General features: G+C 42.4%; 1 protein-coding gene across 1 annotated transcript in view; it reads left to right on the top strand.

The window, feature by feature from the left end:
• Positions 1 to 20,377, top strand: part of PLCH1 (phospholipase C eta 1) — a gene marked incomplete at its 5' end in the record, with an annotated part of 214,263 nt that overhangs the window by 37,125 nt on the left and 156,761 nt on the right. The gene's annotated exons all lie outside the window — the stretch shown is intronic.

Below are 20,377 nucleotides of genomic sequence, written 5' to 3'. Positions count from 1 at the left end.
AGGCTGTACACACAATAGGGGATCAGGGAATGTGACTTTGAATGGATGGAATGCTATCCCCCTAAGCCCTGAAAATTCTCCTTGGACCTCTCCACAGCCACTCCACTCTGGATTTTGCCCACTAAGGTTTTGAATTCGGGTGACTTAATTTCCCCAGAGGTTCTGTTGTTCTTCATTGTACTTGCTTTGTGCAAGTTTATGTAGCTGGGTTGATCAGAACCAAGCAATAATCTAGACTCATATAAGTCCGTGCTGAGTTGTCTTAGCCTTTTTTCCCCCGTTCGGGAATCTAATGACGGGGAGATTTTGCTGAGTAACTGAATCCACTGTGATCTTTCTTGTTATGCTTTCTATGTCGGGGCTACTCACATTCTCTAATGACAAGGGGACGAAAAGATCTGGGTAGAGTGCAAAATGGCAAACAAGGTCCGGATATTTGGGAAGCCCAGACGGATGAGAAGTAACAACGTTCAGTCTTTGAAGCTTTATTTAGCTTTAGTAGTTAGAAGTAATGAGCCTGTCAGTAACCTCTTCGACATCGGCCACAGCATCTTCTTTCAAGACACGTCTTCAGAGGCAAAGGAAACAAAAGCAAAATTGAACTTTTGGAACTTCATCAAGATCAAAAGCTTCTGCACAGCAAGGGAAACAGTTAACAAAACAGAGAGGCAACCCATGGAATGGGAGAAGATATTCACAAATGACACTACAGACAAAGGGCTGATATCCAAGATCTATAAAGAACTCCTCAAACTCAACACCCAAAAAACAGATAATCACATCAAAAAATGGGCAGAAGACATGAACAGATACTTCTCCAAAGAAGACATACAAATGACTAACAGACACATGAAAAAATATTCATCATCGTTAGCCATCAAGGAAATTCAAATCGAAACCACATTGAGATACCACCTTACATCAGTTAGAATGGCCAAAATTAACAAGACAAGAAACAACAAGTGTTGGAGAGGATGTGGAGAAAGGGGAACCCTCTTACACTGTTGCTAGGAAAGCAAGTTGGTGCAGCCTCTTTGGAAAACAGTGTGGAGATTCCTTAAGAAATTAAAAATAGAGCTACTTTATGACCCTGCAATTGCATTACTGGGTACTTACCCCAAAGATACAGATGTAGTGGAAAGAAGGGCCACCTGTACCCCAATGTCCATAGCAACAATGGCCACGGTCGCCAAACTGTGGAAAGAGCTGAGATGCCCTTCAACAGATGAATGGATAAAGAAGATATGGTCCATATATACAATGGAGTATTATGCCTCCATCAGGAGGGATGAATACCCAACTTTTGTATCAACATGGATGGGGCGGAGGAGATTACGCTGAGTGAAATATGTCAAACAGAGAGAGTCAATTATTATATGGTTTCACTTCCTTGTGGAGCGTAAGGAATAACATGGAGGACATTAGGAGAAGGAAAGGAAAAGTGAATTGGGGGAAATTGGAGGGGGAGACGAAGCACGAGAGACTGTTGACTCTGAGAAACAAACTGAGGGTTTTAGAAGGGATGGGTTTCGGGGAACGGGTGAGCCTGGTGGTGGGGTTATGGAGGGCATGTATTGCATGGAGCACTGGGTATGGTGTATAAACAATCTTGGAACACTGAAAAAATAAAACTAAAAAAAAAAGAAAAAAGGAAGTTGATTAGGGGCACCTGGGTGGCTCAGTGGGTTAAGCCTCTGCCTTCGGCTCAGGTCATGATCTTAGGGTCTGGGATCGAGCCCCACATAGGGCTCTCTGCTCAGCGGGGAGCCTGCTTCCCCCTCTCTCTCTGCCTGCCTCTCTGCCTACTTGTGATCTCTCGCTCTCTGTTAAATAAATAAATAAACTAATAAATAATCTTAAAAGTTGATTATGGGCATAGGTATAATTAATTTAGAACCAAGCTTTTTTAATTATAATTTTTAATATACTTTTATTAAATAGATAAACATAATCATCAACTGCAATTACTACTTATGTTTCAATAAAAGTTAAACTATGAAAAGCAAAAAAAAAAAAGAAGTAATGAGCCTGTTGCCTTTTAAGTGAGAACCGTGGCAGTCCCTTCCTGTTGGACTCAAGTTCTTTCTCTTAAACCGTGGCCATTGGGAGTCCAGCCAAGCAGAAGGGCCCTTGATTGTTTTATTCCTTTATGCTTGGGAATACCAATTTTCTGATTACTAAATTAGAAAGAAGAAATAACATGTCTAATAAACAGTCAACGTTTCCTTCAGATTTGCAGACTTTTCACGTTTTAAATGGTTGCTTATGAGAATTATTTCCCCTTAGACCGGTGTTACAAATTTAAGCCTTTGTTCTTTAAGCTGCATTTCCATAATTATAATTAATTTTCCCCTGCTCTCTCATTTTCCCAATTGTCTTTTCCTACTCTGTGCCTAATATATGCACAGAGATTGATGGGAGGATGAAATGTCTTTCCATGAGTAGATTCAGGGTTCTTTTAGGGCAACATAATTATTTCATTTAGTTGCACAAAAGATCCAGGTTTTTTTTTCTTGGACCACGGTAATCATTATTAGCGATTGCATTTGTAGTCACAAAACCTTCCTATTTCACGTCTATCAAAACAGAGGTTAAAAAAATGCAAGTTTGTCCCTTTGTACTGTGTAAATGAAAAGTCATCCCAGAGGCCCTGTGATACTTTGTATTTTCTTAGGACTCATTTCTCTCAGCAAGTATGTCTGAGGTTATTATAAGTTCCAACTCTTGGTGTCAAAGGGGTATTCAGATTTCACATTTAAAGCTCGTTGGCCTAGCGTGAAGTGGTTTCACCCTCCCACAGCTTCCACTCCCATCCACACGCTGGTAGCTCCCAAGAGTGCACCCTGGCTTAGACCCCTTGGTGCTCCTTACCCCGATGTCTACCCTCTCACCTGACACCGCTGTTGCTGTCCAGGTCCTGAGACCCCACCCACCAGACCCAGAACTCCCTCCTTGGTGCCCGTCAGCCTCACCAACCTCAACCTACTCTTCCCCTCCCTCATTATGCTGCGGCTCTGCCAACCTTTGCGTTCTTCGCTAACAAAACTTACTTCTTCTTCACTTGTCTAGCTTTCAACTCCTCCTTCAGACCCCGGAGTGAAGGTCCCTTCTGCAGGGAAGCCTTTCTGACCTTCCAGCCTAGGCCAGGCCCCCGTTTTAGGTTCTCCTGTTACCCCACGCTGCAGCCTCACTGCCTTATCACTGTTGTAATACAGCAGTTTTATGAAAACTTTTAATTTCTGTCCCCCCAATAAACAATAAATGTTTAAATTTAAAATAGGTAATTTCTGTCCCCCCCATTCCTTCTAAGTTCCAGGAGAATGGAGACTTTTTTGACGTCTGTCTCCAGTACGTAGTAGCGTTCACTGCGTGCATTATAGTAGATGCTCAGTAAAATACTGCTGGATGAATTTATTCCTTTAAGAAGGGAGATAAGAACCGTCTACTCTTTCATTAGTTTTGCACTCTAAATTTGGCTCCTATTCTTTGTGCCCTGGAATATATCCGTTCTCTGGCTGCCATCCCTTTTCTTTCCTTTGCTCATGCTTTTGCCATGGAGAACAAAAGAATACCCATAAACCGTCTCTTCCTGAGATTGAGAGGGAAAAGGCCACTTCTGCTGAGAATCCTAGTGTGCTTTAGAAAAGATGATTACAAACGTATCATGTCTTGAAATGGAAAAGGACAAACTCATTTCTTTAAAAGAATTTTGGACCTTTTGCATTCATTTAATACTGCTTTCCAGAAATTCCATGTTGGTTATATGTGTGTTGAGTTTATTCAACTCTGAATATGGAGGTTTCACTCATTAAAATAACACTATCAGTAAAACCTGCCTAATTGCAGTGTTTTGCATACTATTAAAATTCTCTGCTGCCTGTGTCTAAAAAATCTTCAGTCCAGAGAAGTGAGTATTGTCTGTGGGCTAATTCTTAACCCCAGAGAGGATCGCATAGACCTGCTCCAAAACAAAAGCACCAGTTTCCTCCATAAAAGAGGAGGATAGGAGGCCTGGGGGTACCTGAGAAGAATAATCAAACAGCATAGGGCTTCTTTAAAACTTAAGGACATGCACTTTTATTTCAGATTTGCAAATAAGAAAAGTGGTTCGCATCTAGGCCTTTCATCTAAGAGTCCCCAAGCAATATAAGAGTATGCTCCTGATTTCCAGGTAGCAAAGTTACTCAGAAATAACACCTACATGGGTAAGATAAATGTAGAATTTGTGAAAACATTTTTTTGGTCCAATTTTGGGCTGCCTATTTCTGATCTTGGTCAGAATATGTGGCATATCACAGAGTTCTTTGAATTTTTCGTATTTAAATATAAAAGATGGCGACATGCTCAATTAGAAGGGAGAACGGTGAACACATTTATTATTTAGTGCCTATTTTTATTCCTTGCTAACTTGAAATTGAACATCGATGTACATTCACAAATGACCATTCTTTGAAATTACATTGGTGTCAGAATTTCAAGGTATTGTGCTTTTAATCTCGAAGGAGCTTATATCTGGATGTGGAGATTTGTATTAATTAACTCTTAGAGCCAGTGGTTCCCAGCCTTGTCTGTCCATTGGAATCACCTGGGGATATAAAACTGTTGTGTTTGACCCCCTCCGAGATTCTGATCTAATTGGTCTGGGGTGTGGCAGGGTGTTGGAGAAGTTTTAGAACTCCCCAGGACACGCCATTGGGCAGCCAATTAGATTCTGGTGGGTTGAAAACCCCAGGTTTAAGGTGACAAATACATAGTCTCAACGGAGCCACAGTATTCATGAGTTTGATAACGGTTATTTTCTGTGATAGCCTATATTGTACTAAATCTTAAAAGTATGGGAAGAGGGACATCTAATAAGAAGGCTCTGGATACAAATAGTGTGAGTATAGAGGAAGCAGGAAAATGGAGAAGGGTCATTTATGCTTGGGATTTTGTGGATGCTGGTTTTCTTTAAAAATTTTTTCCACTTTATTTTTATGATGATACCAATATAGGCTCACTGTAAGAGAGCTGGAGAGTACAGAAAAGACCAAAGAAACAGGAAAAACAATCGATAATCTCAGTACGTGTTTCGTTTTATTTTATTTATTTTAAGCAGGCTCTATACCCAACGCGGGGCTTGAACTCACAACCCTGAGATCAAGAGCCGCATGCATGCTCTATGTGCTGAGCCAGCCAGGCGCCCCTCGGTGTGTGTTTTATGCCTGCACTTTCTTAAAATGATCTAACAACCAAATATGAAGTAGCAATTCTCAACTCTGGTTTTACATTAGCATCTTCTGGGGTGCTTAAAAAATAGTGATGGTTGGGTTCTACTCCAGTCTTGTAAAAATAATCTCTTGGGTGTGGGACCAAGATGTCTTCTCCATTCATTCATTCCTTATACCTACATTTTTATCTATTTACTATATCTGTGTATATATAGCTATACCTCTATATCTCTAATCTGTTTATCTTTAAGTGATTTTTTTTTAAAGATTTTATTCATTTATTTGACAGACAGAGGTCACAAGTAGGCAGAGAGGCAGGCACAGAGAGAGAGGGGGGAGGAAGCAGTCTCCCCGCTGAGCAGAGAGCCCGACGTGGGGCTCAATCCCAGGACCCTGAGACCATGACCTGAGCCGAAGGCAGAGCTTAACCCACTGAGCCACCCAGGTGCCCCCCTTTAAGTGATTTTGATGCACTGGGAGGGGTGAGAATCAATGGGCCAAGGTTGCTGATTGACTGAAACATCGATGGGTCCACTATATCAGGTATTAGTTTACATGAAAATCTTGATTTTTATGCAGATGGAGCGCAAGTGATATGCTTACCTTCATATCAGTATTTTCTTTCCTAACAGATTTATTTCATAATTTATTTGTTAATTAATTAATTTAGTTTTAAAGTTTTTATTCATTTGAGAGGGAGAAAGAGAGAGGACACAAACAGGGAGAGGCAGAGGGAGAAACCGACTCCCCACTGAGCTGGGAGCCCGACGACATGGGGCTCGATCCCAGGACCTGGAGATCATGACCTGAGGCAAAGGCAGATGCTTAACCATCTGAGCCACCCAGGTGCCCCTCATATTCTTTTTAATATGTTTTCTTAGAGTCCTTAAAATGTTGTTTGTCTCATAGCCAATAGATCTGTTTGTTACATGATACAGAAATAAACCTTTGAGCATTAACTGATCTCACAATGTTATCCACGGCCTCCTGGTGGTGAACAGAAATACTTTGGGAAGGTTCTTAAGAACAGGCAACAAAGAATATAAAAATAGCATTTTGTTTTGATTAATCCATGATGAGGACTACACAGTTCACAGCAGGATAATTAAAGAGTTGATAGAGAAATAAATATGAAACACAGGAATTGCAGGAACAGTGCCTTCATTTGGAGTAGCTCAGATGTAACCCTGAGATGTAACGCCTGTCGATCTTGGTGAAAGGGGTACCCAGAGACTTGGAGAAGCGCACACATTTTCTTGTAGAAGGCAAACTGTGTCAGACATCTGTTCTCCTTTGTGTGAGAGAAGACCAATGCTGGGGACCCCTTTGTTATTCCTAGAAGTTTCAGAGTTAGAAAGGAGAAATCTTGTCTTAGATTATTCTTACGTGGCATGATACCTCCTTCTTTGTATGTGGGGTTGTATGGGGGCCACAGAGAGGAATTTGGGGCCGATGCTAAGATAACCAAGTTTAGACCTATCAGGAGGAATCAGTGGATTCTACACTGGCATATTCTTGGGGCACCATCAGGAAATTTTAGGGTTGATCCTGAATCAAAGTTGCCCCTAGAATTAGCAATGGTGGTTGTTTTTCCAGCTAATCTCTCTTGAGTCTTTCAACAAGACAGTTTTTTTTTTTTTTTTCAACAAGACAGTTTTACAAATAAAACTCAGAGAGGTAGGCAATTAGCCACAAAACACATTGTTAGATGATGGTGTTCAAACCCAGGTTTGTCAGCTGCTGCTTCTTCCATTGTGGTACAATGATGTGTTATACAAACTTGTTTCTTTTAAAGCAACTCAGGTTGTGGGTTTGAGTGTTTTAGAAGAGCTTCAAGACCCTCTAGAGGCCACTAAAGGACTCCACAGAGGCACCAGTGTGAGTTGCCTTTAGGCTGAGAAGGGCACTTAGAGAACCAGGTAGGTGTGGGGGCTGGGAACTGGTTGGAAATGGAGCCGTGCTTAGGAGTGTGTTGGAAATCCTGCGTTGAACTCTGCATTTTGACAAGATTCCCAGGTGATTTGTCTACACTCTGAAATGTAAGCAGCGATTCTCAGAGAGATCCCCTGGGCTTGGGTGTGAGCCCTTGGGCATGAGGGGTTAGTTCCTGCCTCCAAGGAACAGGTTGGGTGTGAGCCCTTGGACATGAGGGGTTAGTTCCTGCCTCCAAGGAACTGTAAGGAACAGTTAAGGGGAAGGGAAGAACTGTTTCCCACCAAACAACACATTTAGAGAGTGGAAACATGTGTGAGGGGGACAGCTAAAGCCAGAGACCCCAAAGGCTATCCCAACGCTCAGATTTCCAAGTGGGAGACATGAGGGCTGTAATTTTCTTTGTAGAATGGACTTAAAAATGTGAACTTCCTATGTCTAAAACCTAGGAAGGTACAGCTAAGGACATAAGCAGTACCCTGGTCTGCAGTGATGCCTGATGCATCAGAACCAGGAAGGACTTGGGAAGCCATCTGACTGAGGGATTCTTTTTTTTTTTTTTTTAAGATTTTATTTATTTATTTGACAGAGAGAGAGGTTACAAGTAGGCAGAGAGGCAGGCAGAGAGAGGGTGAAGCAGGCTCCCCACCGAGCAGAGAGCCCCATGCAGGGCTCGATCCCAGGACCCTGAGATCATGACCTGAGCCGAAGGCAGAGGCTTAACCCACTGAGCCACCCAGGCACCCCTGACTGAAGGATTCTAAACTGAACGCGCAACTGGACTTTAGGACATTAGTGAAATCACTGAACATGATTCAAAACACTCTTAGGTATATAGGTGTACTTTTGTGCATCCTTCTATTAACACAGTCTTTAGTTTTTATCACATTTCAAAGTAATCGGATGTGAACCTCTGACTAAAACCGGTCCCCTTTTATAGAAAAGAAGGTAACTGGTGCCTATTCATACCAGTCAGCTGTTGGGAGAGTTAATTCTAAATGCCAGCCTTTTGCCATTCCACCTCAGCCAGCCTTCATGATCTGAGCTGAGCATTATGAAATGCTAAGTGGATTTTCTGTGGGATAAATCTTGTAAGTCTCTGCTTTTTCTGATTATTGGAACTGGTTCGATCTTAATAGCATTGGAATATTGTGACATAAAAGGAGTATTACTTGCAACCGTTTCAAAGCCTCTGTGTATCGGCCAGGTGAGTACGAAGATAGTCACTGCAGAACTGCTACAGGGCAGAATGTTCTGCGCATTGGCCCCGTTTGGCGCCTCGCTGAGGGCAGCAAGGTTCCATGACAGAGGGCTCTCTCTACCTGGTGGCCTCCAACCGACTTTCGTGTGTGTCTTCATAGCTAAAAGGTGATTATGAACTCTCTGTGGGGAGCCAGGTGCTGAACTTTACAAACAGAGTAATATAATCCATGTAGCATTTAGATCAGGTAATGATTTCACTATCTGGTAATTGACTGTCTGGTAAAGCGTTGACTCCATGAATCCAAAGGACATTTAGAACTTTTTCATTTCTAAGGATAAAGCTTTTAAAGCTGCTGCCCTGTAAAACCACAGATGAATGGCCTTTACTTGTGGAAGTTACCTTGCTGAGGTGGGCCCTCTCTGCATCTACCAGAAAATAATGTGGTACCCAGATCTTCGTGAGTTATGTCCGGGTCAGGAGGATGGTTTTTGAAGGACAAATACTTAGTATCTCAATTTGCGGCCTGTGTTTGAGACCAGCTTTCATAGATGGATGTTCCTATTTTAGCTCCTGAGAAACCATCTGGGAAATAATATTCTCATAAGCTTCTTATTCTGAATCTTTAATTATATTTTTGATCCCCTATCCCTTACCATTTGTCCTAAATAATATAAATCAGTGCAGAGGTTTAATATCTGGCAACTATAGGTACCATGATGCTAGTCATGTAACATTTTTTTCTTGGATATGTAACAAGTTCTGCATATAGTATAGTACTAATTTATTTCTAAATTAGATTAATTTATATAAAGAGATAAAGTGTTACTGGTTTCTTATCTTATCATCTGTAGTATTCATGAAGAAGCAATTCTTTCCTCTTTTCTCTAAGGTCTTTAACAAAATTAGCCTTTGTAACCATTTTTGTGCTAGCTGACTGTGAATGAGAAGAACTAATGAAACAGAAAATTAAAATAGTTTTGATGTTTTAATTTTAATACTAATCATTAATCTACACTTCATAGTTATTTTCTCATTGATAAATTTATGGCTTTAAAAAGCATTCCTATGTTTTATAATTTTTTTTTTTGCTACAGAGCTTTACTAGATTTTTGAAATTCTTACTATTTGTATACCTTGTCAAGGAACAAGAATCTTGGCTGCCAAAAATCAACTTGATTCTTGGCAGAAGGCTTATTTGTGTATGCTCCCAAGCATTTCACTGCCCATGTGTACTTTTTTTTTTTTTTAAGTTAAACATAGACCATCTTGAATATATTTTCACCTTTAGGAGAACATGGATTTTCTATGAGTCCTTTAGAGGGTGGTTATACAATAATATTCATGCTATTTTGGAACTAAAAGCTCTGAAATTGTTGTGTAGAATTTTCAGGGCTGGAAAAGACCTCAAGGATCTCAAGAAAATTATTTAATGCAGCCAGCTTGCGAGATCCTTATAGAATGAAAGCTCTAAAGAACAGGGAACATGACTTTAGAGGCTGGTACGTGAGAGATGTCCAGTCAGTGAACGAATTAGTGACCTCCTACATTCCGTCAGGGGGGCTCCTGAGGTGTGGGAGGTGAAATGGCGGGCCTGAGGTGAGTTCACCTGAACTGTTAGCGGGTGACAAGAACGAAGTCTCTGGTGCAGGGTGTGGTATACACCATGCCACACTCTGTGCCTGTAATCACACACTTCTTGGTCTCATGCTAAATAGAGGCAGCTTGTTGGTTCCCAGGTGCTGGTGTAACTATCCGCCATCTGTTCCTGCCCGGGGTCCTTATTTCCCAAGCTAGTCTGAGCACAGGGTGTTGCTTCCTTTTCTGCTTCCTGTTTTAAATGTTTGTTGACCTAGGTTCTATGCTGCGGATTCGGCAGTTAACAAAGTAGAAATGGTCCCCGTCTGTAGAGAGTTTCAGCCTTGCCCCTTTTTTGCTGTTACTCTCCTCCTTCCTCTCTGCTCCCCCAAAGCTCACATGGGACCTTTATGTGATGGACGCTTTTTCTTTGGAAATAATTTTATCCTCACAGAAAAGTCGCAAGAATAAGAATACAATAAAGAAACTTCATCTGTCCAGATTTACTTATTGTTAACCTTTATACCATCTGCTTTCTCATTACAGACTTGCACACTCACTCCTAACACATATACATGCACAGTAAATTTTTTTTTCTGAATAATTTGAGAATAAATTACATACCTCATTGTCCTCTGCTCCCAAATACCTCAGTGTATATGCCCTAAGAATAGGGATATTACCTTATATAATCATGGCACAAAGTTATCAACTTAAGTAAATTTAAAATTGATAAGGCCTTTTTTTTTTAAGATTTTATTTATTTATTTGACAGACAGAGATCACAAGTCGGCAGAGAGGCAGGCAGAGAGAAGGAGGGGGAAGCAGGCTCCCTGCTGAGCAGAGAGCCCGATGCGGGGCTCGATCCCAGGACCCTGGGATCATGACCTGAGCCGAAGGCAGAGGCTTTAACCATTGAACCACCCAGGCGCCCCTTGATAAGGCCTTTTAAATTTTTTTTAACATCCTTTATTTTTGAACTTTTTTTTTTTTTAATCTGATCTCTATAGGGAAATAGACCTAGGGGAAGGAAACTAGCAAACACGGAAAAAATGTTGTGACATCATGAAGACCAGAGCTGAGACTGGCCTGACGTGTGTGATACATGCTTGCTTGAATGCTCTGTTGTTGCCACTTTGAAATTCTTTATTTTTGGAAAAAGTCTCGTATTTTCGTTTTGCACGGGACCCGGAGATTATGTAGCCCATCCTGCCTGGCATACCTGAATCTGATTTTGTAGGTAGTGTTGTCGATAAGGAAACCGAGGCTGAGAGGGATGTAAAATAATTTGGCTCAGGTTGCTGAGCTACTTGGTGGGCAGAGATTTGAACCTCAGTCTTTTTGATTCCATATTCCATGACTGTCTCGTTGCTTTCAACTATTCTGTGTCCCCACCTCTCCCTGCACTGTGTTTAATTGTTTTGGATTTAGAATTGTCCTTGCTCCTTTTCTCCTCAGGAACTTTACCTTCTTTTGGCACCATAGGCTGTTTCTCTTTTTTTTTTTCCTAAATTGCTGGGCTAAAGTGCTTACTAGAAGTGCATTTGGAAAACCTCAGTAAGTTGATAATTTTTGTCTCAAGGGAACTACCCATGAGTTGTTTCCATCTTAATCTTCTCTCAGATTTATAGAGAAAAGGCTGCCTCTAGCCACTCCCTCATTCAACCCTCTATCCCAGTCACAGCAACTGGTTTTCTTCTGCTCCCAGCCTTGGGAGTCCTTCTGTTGTCCTTTGGTATCTGAGGTCCTGCTTCATTCCCAGAGTCTTCAGCTGGGCATTGGAGAATTATCTGGAATCTGAGTTTCTGTGTTTGGGGGAGTCTTCCTGCTCTCAGACTTTCTTGGGGCTCACTACAGGCCTGGTGCCTTCTAGACCCTGGGAATCCCGACATCCCGACAAGACATTCACTATTACTGTTCTTAGGAGTTTATGTTGTTGTCCTCCCTGTGGCTATGTCCCATCTACCTAGGATGGCTATCAGGCAGAAACAAAATTACTTAACCAGGGTTGTTGTTGGGGAAAACAAGATGAGGAGAAAGGCTAAAGAAGCAGAGTCTGTTGAGACTTGGGGAAGAGGGCCTGTGAAAGGAGATGTGTAAGACGCATGGTTGAACTTGTGGAGGATCACCCCTCTCCGTCTCATCCAGAAAGTGACAAAGGACTCGATTCATGAGGTAGGTTAGGTTAGGAGTTTAGACTGTTGTGATAGGACTTGCACTGTGACATATTGAAAATTGTTCCCAGGGGAGTCGGTACCATCGGTTTCCTTGGTTTTCTTCCAGAAAGAGGGCTGCTAGCTCCCTGCCTAGGTCATTTACGGTCACCCTTGTCCCAAAGGTCATTTGTTATGAAAATGTCCTCCCCAGACACTACAGGATTAGGCTTTCAGAGAAGCCCATCTCCCTCCTGTCCTTACTGGTTATGGCCATCCAGTTCTCCCTGAAACCCACTTCCCCTTCCCAGGAGAGTCTCTTGTCAGCTGCATTAAGGCGAACAGCTCTGAAGGCCGCTGGGGCTGGGGCTGCGGGCGGCTCGCTGTGCAGAATGAGCCTTGCAGTCTGGTCGCTCCTTAGCCAGGCCTTGGCTTTGGCTGGCCTGGGAGACTTTCCAGAGACGGGGCTGCTGGCTCTTCGGCTTGAGCTGTTGTGGCTCCTGACTGCAGTCAGGGGCCATGAGCTGTTCTCCACTCTACTCCGCAGAGCTTTGTTTAGAGGGAGATCCTGTCATAATTGAGAATCTTCTTCTCCCCTTTCCCCCACTCTTCTCTCCCATGGTTATCTTTGTGTTTGCCCTCCTCATGGGACCAATCTGAACATGCAGCGTAATGGGCTTCAGGATTACCAGATACGGTGTGGGGGTTTGCATTTTGATAACCATGTGTGCCTCCCATTTGAATGCACATACTGTAATCCCTATTTAACCGACTGTAACCAAGCCATGCCTGGGCAGATGACATCATTTACGTTTTCAGTACACCCAGAGATGTCAGATGAAGGCATGTAAAATGCCCTCCACTAAAATACCAGCTCTGCAGAGGCACGGTCATTACATAAGCAAACAGTCCTGCTTTAGCTGGAAGTGCTGGAGAGAACAAATATTCGGGTTTATTCTGGATGCTTAGGCTCCCTCCGTCCAGCCTCTCCTCCTGAAGGGGGAGGTAAAGGGGCTCCTCCGCTTAGAGTACAAGTGCCTCTGGAGTGCTGTGGGGGAGTTTGAATATGTCACTCCTTAAGTTTTGAGTATTTAATTAAAGCTTCAGCCCTGAGAGAAGATACTTGTTTTAATATATGTCATTGTCAACAACTATTAGAGATTCCCATGTGCCTACCTATCTCTGGTTAGTTCTCCTCTGTTGATGTTACAGTTAAACCTGATCAGAGCTGATGGGAGATACCTAAAACAATTGATGCTGATTTATAACTTCTGGGTACCTCTATGTATATCTGGATATGTGTTCGAGCAACAGATGTCAACTGAATGTTCACATTTTCCAAGTCTCTACCAAAAGCATTTCGAGGGCTGCTAGTGTTCACTGGCCATGAGCTCCTGGGTTTAGAACAGGGTGTGTGCGTGAAATTTTGCCTGTGAGGTCTCCGTTGTTTGTGTGGATAGCTCTAGCTGGCATCAAGCTCTGAGCCGACCAAGGATTTTATTTTGAATTATAGGGACATCTTCATCAAACAGAGAGTGATGTGCCTGTAAAATTTTATGCTAACCTATACAATTTAAAGCGACATGACCGATAGTCATCTTTCCAAAAAAAATGAGAACTTTTAGTTTTAACGCCCAGAGTCTTGAAGGGGAGATCAATAAATCATCAAGGAAGCATCATTTCAAAGAGGCAGTGGGGCCAAAGGGTGGCTGGCTCATCTTTGTCCTGCCGAACAGAGCAATATTTGATATGGTTAAAGCTTAGTCTGTTTTGGGATTCAGATGCTTAAAAATGTGTAGCACTTACTGCCCACTGATGCACGTCAAGTTTGTAATGAAGGAGGAGGCCAAACTGGTTCATTTGACAGGCATGTGTGATCTATAGGACATGTTCCATATTATTAGAGTATGTAGTTCTCTCTCTCCAGTGATGAATGAACAGCCACGGTGAGCCTGCTGTCTAGGTAGAACCCTTGTTTCCGCCATTCTCGACTCTCAGAGGACATTTTTGTACATTTGTACATTTTGTACATTTTGTACACTGGGTTTACAGTTCCTAGTTCTACTCTGTTGTCTAGCAACTCATTCTTGCTGGCAAGGATGGTAAGGGTGTGTATGTGATATGTGGGAAGAACACTGTTTGGATTAGAAAGCCCTGTTTCAGGTAACCCCCACCCCTGGCACTGTTGGGCACCGTCAGCTTTGTGATCTTGGGCAAGTCACGAAGAGTCTTGGAGGCTCAGCTTCCTCATCTGTGGAGGCCAGATGATCGTGGTGCCTCTTTCCACTTCATACAGCTGTTGTCAGGTTCACGAGGGATTTGTTCCTGAGGGGGCTTTGTAAGGGGTAGAATATGAGGGACCATGCAGGGGTGGCAAGGTTATCACGATTTCTGCCATTGGGCATTTAAGTACCTTGCATACACCTTTGAGGAGCACTTAACTTTTTCTTTGAAGATGAACTCACGGTAGTGTTCCATTGTGTCCCGTGGCACTTGATGCGGAAGTTCTAGCAATTTGCTGGGGTGGTCCTGACAGGGATTTTGGAGCTTCCTATAACGGTGATTTCCTTGAATGCACTGGTGATGAGTAGACCACAGGAAGGCAGCAGCTTTCATCTAGTGAGTCAAGTCCATTGTAAATACAAACTGAGAGCAGATTTCTGGTGCTGTCCCGTAGACACTCGGGGGCAAAGCTCTCCGGTTCAATGAGCTGCTCTTTCATGTCTGTGATTCACACTGACCAAGTGATTGGACGGTGCTGCTGAAGGGAGGCTTGGACGGAGTGATGCCGCAGCGGATAGGTGGATACCCTCTGTTTTATGAAAGCCAATGTCCTTGCTCACTCTGAGAGCTTCTGTCTCCCTGGAGCACCCACGTGGAAGTCTCCCAAAATCTAGCTCTTGAATTTTGCATGTATGTGTAGGATTCTTGTTGAGGTTTCATGTGTCTGTTTGGTTATATTGCTGATTTTGCTATACGGTCTATTGAGGCTTTGGGGTTTCCTGTGTAGTTGAGTGCACAGTGAAATTTCACAAAAAGACTTGAGCTCTGATAATTCTCTTGGGTGTTCTACAACGCTTTCTGATGAGAAGATAGATTGCAGGGTATAAACTACACGCTGAAGATCTCCAGACTACCTTATCTGGTGAAGAGCACTGGCCCTGAAGACAGACTGTGGGGATTCAGATCTCAGGTCTATCCCTCATTTGCTGGGCCAGCTAAAGGAAGTTACTTGACTTCTCTCTGCCTCAGTTTCCCTATCTGAAACTAGAGAAAGGATTATATTTAATTCACTCATATGGGCATTGTAAGGGTAAAATAAGGTATGTACAATGCTGGGTATGTGTCTGAAATAGAGTCAGTGCTTCATAAATGTCAGTAATTCTCAAAGAAAGTTCTCCATCATTTCAATACACCAACGGGAAGGGATTATTTCCTCCCTCGTTGAGAATTACTAAACTGGCTAGACTTTTTTTTCTTTTTAAGATTTTTAAATTTTTATTTATTTGACAGAGAGAGACATAGCGAGAGAAGGAACACAAGCATGGGGAGAGGGAGAGGAAGAAGCAAGCTTCCTGCCAAGCAGGGAGCTGGATGCAGGGCTTGATCCCAGGACACTGGGATCATGACCTGAGCTGAAAGTAGATGCTTAATGACTGAGCCACCCAGGTGCCCCCTGGCTAGACTTTTAAAAAAAGTTATTTTTTTTTCTTGAATAAAAGAAGTAAATGCCAGTTCTAAAAAATTAAAATGTAGTTAAATATCAGAAGAAAAGAAAATACTAGAGATCTCATTGTTAATCTTTTTCCTATATTTTTCTAGTCCTTCATTCTCTTTCTATATACAAATATTTTACATAATTAAAATATTGTATATTTAGTTTGTATCCTCTTTTTCATATAGTATGCCAGACATTCTCTAGGTAATGACAATGTCTCGAACATTGTTAATGGCTAGATAGTATCCTAAAATATGGATGCATATTTTATTAATCATTCCCTTGTTGATTGGCATTTAGATTGTTGGCAGTAATTGTAATAACTAGTACTAATGAAATATTCTTGTATATACATTTTTATACCTCTGATGGCTTTTAAAAAATTTATGCCCTTAACTTACAGTTTCTCAGCAGTGTGTGAAAGGTCCTACAGAATCAAACCCTAAGTTACCGAGGCGGAGGACCGGGTCTGTGAGGGGTGTGGTTGGGCACCCCCGCCAGAGGCTCTTTCCCCGTGAAGTCACTGCTGCTCTCTGTTTGCTTTTGTATTACTTCGAATGCACATAAAATTGTGACTGTGATTTAAAAACTGAATGGCTGGGGTGCCTGGGTGGCTCAGTGGGTTGAAGCCTCTGCCTTCAGCTCAGGTCATGATCTCAGGGTCCTGGGATTGAGCCCCGCATCGGGCTCTCTGCTCAACAGGGAGCCTGCTTCCTCCCCACCCCTCTCTGCCTTCTTGTGATCTCTCTCTCTGTCAAATAAATAAATAAAATCTTTAAAAAAAAAAATAAAAACTGAATGGCTGATTTGAGATTTTGATTTTCCAGATGATTTTCCTTACTCAGCATCTCTGTGTTCCCAAGCCAGAGGCCCTAAAAGCTTCTGCCATTGTGGGAAGATTCTCTAACTGGGAAGAGTGAGGAATTCTGAAGCTCGGCTTGAAATCCCGTAGATGGTTTTCATGACCTGAAGCATGGAGCCGGTGGGAAGGATCTGGGCCTGGAGTTAGCTTGGGTTTGAAGCCTGGTTCTAGCACAGCTCTGCAGTCTTGGACATCTTGGCCAACTTGAATCTGTCTCCTTCCCTAAGTTTAAAATATGAATACTAATGTAGCGCCTTGTGGAATTTTCATGAAGATCGGAGAAGGTATTGTTTACAGTATTTGGTAAATGATAGCTTTTATAAGAATTGCCTCACAAAGCGATGTGGCTCCCATGTTTGTGTCAGTAGGTTTTCTCGATGGACTTGGTGGTTTTGGAGCAGATATGCGCCATGCTGTTGCCCTGAGTTTGTCTCAATTTGGAATTATGTGGCTGGTGAGATTGAGGTCTGTGTGGAGATGGTATAGCATATCACCTCTTCAGCATGGGACTTGATTAAATAAAGTTCTGTCCAGCCAGAGATTGAAGTGGCCATTCACTCACCTTCTAGAGATTGAATACTTATTTGTCCAAGCACAGGGCTGTGGCCTTTGGCTTATTCTAGCTCATTTACCTTCAGAAATACCCTATGAGGTGGCTGCTACCATCTCTACATTGAAGCTCTTTAGGCTCAGAGAGGCCCCCTTCCGTCAGGTCACTAGATTTAACAAGTAAAAATACAGGAAATTTTGCATGGGACGTACTTATACTAAAAAATTGTTTGTAGTTTATCTGAAATCCAGACTTAACTGGGCATCTGTTTTATCTAGCCACCCTACACATAACTTGCCCAAGATTATGCAGTGAGTGAAGGACAAAGCTGGGACTTAGATTTTCCTCCATCTGACTTTGAAGCCCCTGCCATAGTCTGTTACTCGGTGATATGTCTGTGAGAAATCAGAAGTAGAACTCAGGTGTGAAATGTAAGGAAATCATTGTTAGATGGGGTTTAAAGTCCTTCTGTCACTGTCAGTTGACAAGCTGAACTCAGAGACACTTTCCTCTTTCACCTGATTGGTGGAAGATAATTCCCTATTAGATCTAATGGTTAGAAATAGAGATAGCTAATGAGGGCTTATGAAATATCTAATATATATTCCAAGTACTATGCTAGAACTACTCTGGAAAGAGCTCAGTCTTTTCTTTTCTTTTTTTTTTAATTTTTAAAAAATTTTTAATAAACATATAATGTATTTTTATCCTCAGGGGTACAGGTCTGTGAATCGCCATGTTTACACACTTCACAGCACTCACCATAGCACATACCCTCCCCAATTTCCATAACCCCACCCCCCTGTCCCGAGCCCAGTCTTTTCAAATGAGGAGTTCAGATAAGAGGTTAAACATTCCAGAGCTGTGCATTTGTTGCGGTGACCCAGTCCAAGGAAGCACCACTGACCCTGAAAGCCTGTTGACCTAGACTTGACATTATACATGACCTTCTGCTGCCAGAACTCTGGGGCGTAACTCAGGGTGATGTGTGTCAATCATCCAGTGTCTCTGCTGACCTTAGAGTAGGTGTTTCAGTAGGAGTCTTTCCAATGGGCTGCATAGAGAATTACTTGCTGCTGCTGAAGAATTGGATATTTAATAAGGTGTAGATATTTCTGGACTCTCAAAACTCATGAGTTTTCCTTGGTGGTCAGACACATGCTCAGGGGACATGCCTGCTTTCTAAAGGCTCGCCCGCCTGCTTGCGGGCACTGCCCATCACTGTGGTGTTGGGCTTGGGCTTCATGTTCCAGCCATAGGTCAGCCTTTCCAGGGAGGAGCCTGGGGAGCTGTGAGGGCTAGAAGGCAAGAAGCATGAAGAACCTCTGGGAGAAGACTCGCTGTGGATGAGGAGGGGAAGAGCTGTCTTCTCCCTTCCTCTCTCCTGACTCTCCCAAGACTGTTGTGGGGAACCTTTGGAAGAAACGGGAAGGAGAAGTTTGCCAGTCTCCCTTGGGAGCACTTTCGTCTCCATCTCTTTTCTGGACTGAGTGAGAAATTGACCTAAAGCTGCCTTTTGCTTTTCAGGTAACTTCGGTTCTGGCAGGTCAGAGGAATGAGAAACCCATCATTTGACACCAATTTTGTGTCTTGGGGACACTAGTGTCTTTTTGTAGAAGATTATCTGGGAGTATTAATCATTTGAATTATTTAACAGAAGTGGGTATTTCTGATACCTCAAATTTGGGGGTACCACTCTACATTTAAAGTACTGTTTCATTTAAACAGTGAACTCCACTGCATTTCTAGGTTGATGTAAAGGATTTCAAGACTAATAACCATAGCATGACAATGATAATGCAAAATAACTGATTCTAAGCACCTTATGCGTATTAAATTCTTACAATAGCATTTGAAGGAGGAACTATTATTATGCCTGTTGTACAAATAAGGAAACCAAGGATCAGACCATTTAAGTAACTTGCCCCAGTTCACACAGTTGGTTGGTGGCAGAGTCAGAATTTAAACCCAGGTAGATGGGCTCCTAAACTCTTAACTGTTTTGTTGTATATTTGTGTGTGTGTGTGTGTGTGTGTGTGTGTGTGTGTGTGTATACATATGTATATATGTGTGTATGTATGTATATACATACATACACACATATACACACACACATATACATATATACACACACAGTCTTGTGAGAAGGATATCCTAATTATGCATACTCACACACATCTGTGACATTCAGATTTCTCAGAGGATTTAAGAGTAAATAGTAGGGTCTGCAGATGGGATGAGGGCCATGGCAATTGGGAAACATGTGAACAGGAAGTGGGGTAGAGCATGATACCTCAGGGGAGAGGGATGGGTTAGTGATCTGGGCTGGGTGGTCCTGATGGGAGCGGAGTAGAGGGGTTGATGGTGACATTTGTGGGATAGGTAGTGCTGGGATTGTCAGGGGTTCAGCGGAAGCAGGGAGAAGAAAATGGCAAGAGGCATTAGTATTAGAGAATTCTGGAGTAAGAGAGTTAATGCTCAGGATGGAGAGACCTAGTTACAAGTCTGAAATGCAAGACTACAGTAAATTGCTTGTGAAAGACATGCCCAACCTTTCTGTCTGTCTACCTGTCTCTGTAAAGAAGTTGATAAAACATGCAAATAAATGCGTATGCATACTTTAGGGAAAACTGGACTTTAATAATATGCTGGTTCATTCACTAAAACTGGCTTTTTCAGACCCATTCTCGCTACTTAACTTGCCCACAGGGATGTGATTTTTACCTGAGAAGTAACCATCACCGCTCAAGTATTTAGAAACTGTCACCTCTTTCATTCTAAATTGGAAACCTTCCAGTCTCTTCTATAATCATGGCTATGTTTGTGTGTGGAATAAGGACAGACATCAAGGAAAAGCTTCAACACTGTCAGTAATCTGTGCTTACCTCGACTGGCACGAAAGTAGTGTGCTGTGGAGAGGACCACAGATAGCTTCCTTTTTAATGGATTGCTTTTGCCTCCAGTGGAGTGATCTTTGCTTCCGAGAGTGTGCGTGTCTGTGTGTGTGCTTCTGTGTTTCCCTCTGTGTGTGTGTGCATGTTCATTTTCTGCATTCAGCCTGCGTCACTACCCTGGTAATCTGTGTTTCTCAATGGCCCCTTGTAGGTGAGGAGGGTTTTTCTTTGAAGGCTAAAGAGCTCCACTTCCCAGACATAAAATGTGCACAATGCCTT

Source organism: Martes martes (assembly GCF_963455335.1).
Source record: "Martes martes genome assembly, chromosome: 1".
Classification (NCBI taxonomy): domain Eukaryota; kingdom Metazoa; phylum Chordata; class Mammalia; order Carnivora; family Mustelidae; genus Martes; species Martes martes.
The sequence above is the reverse complement of the archived record's forward strand: the minus strand, read 5'-3'. Positions and strand labels throughout refer to the sequence as shown.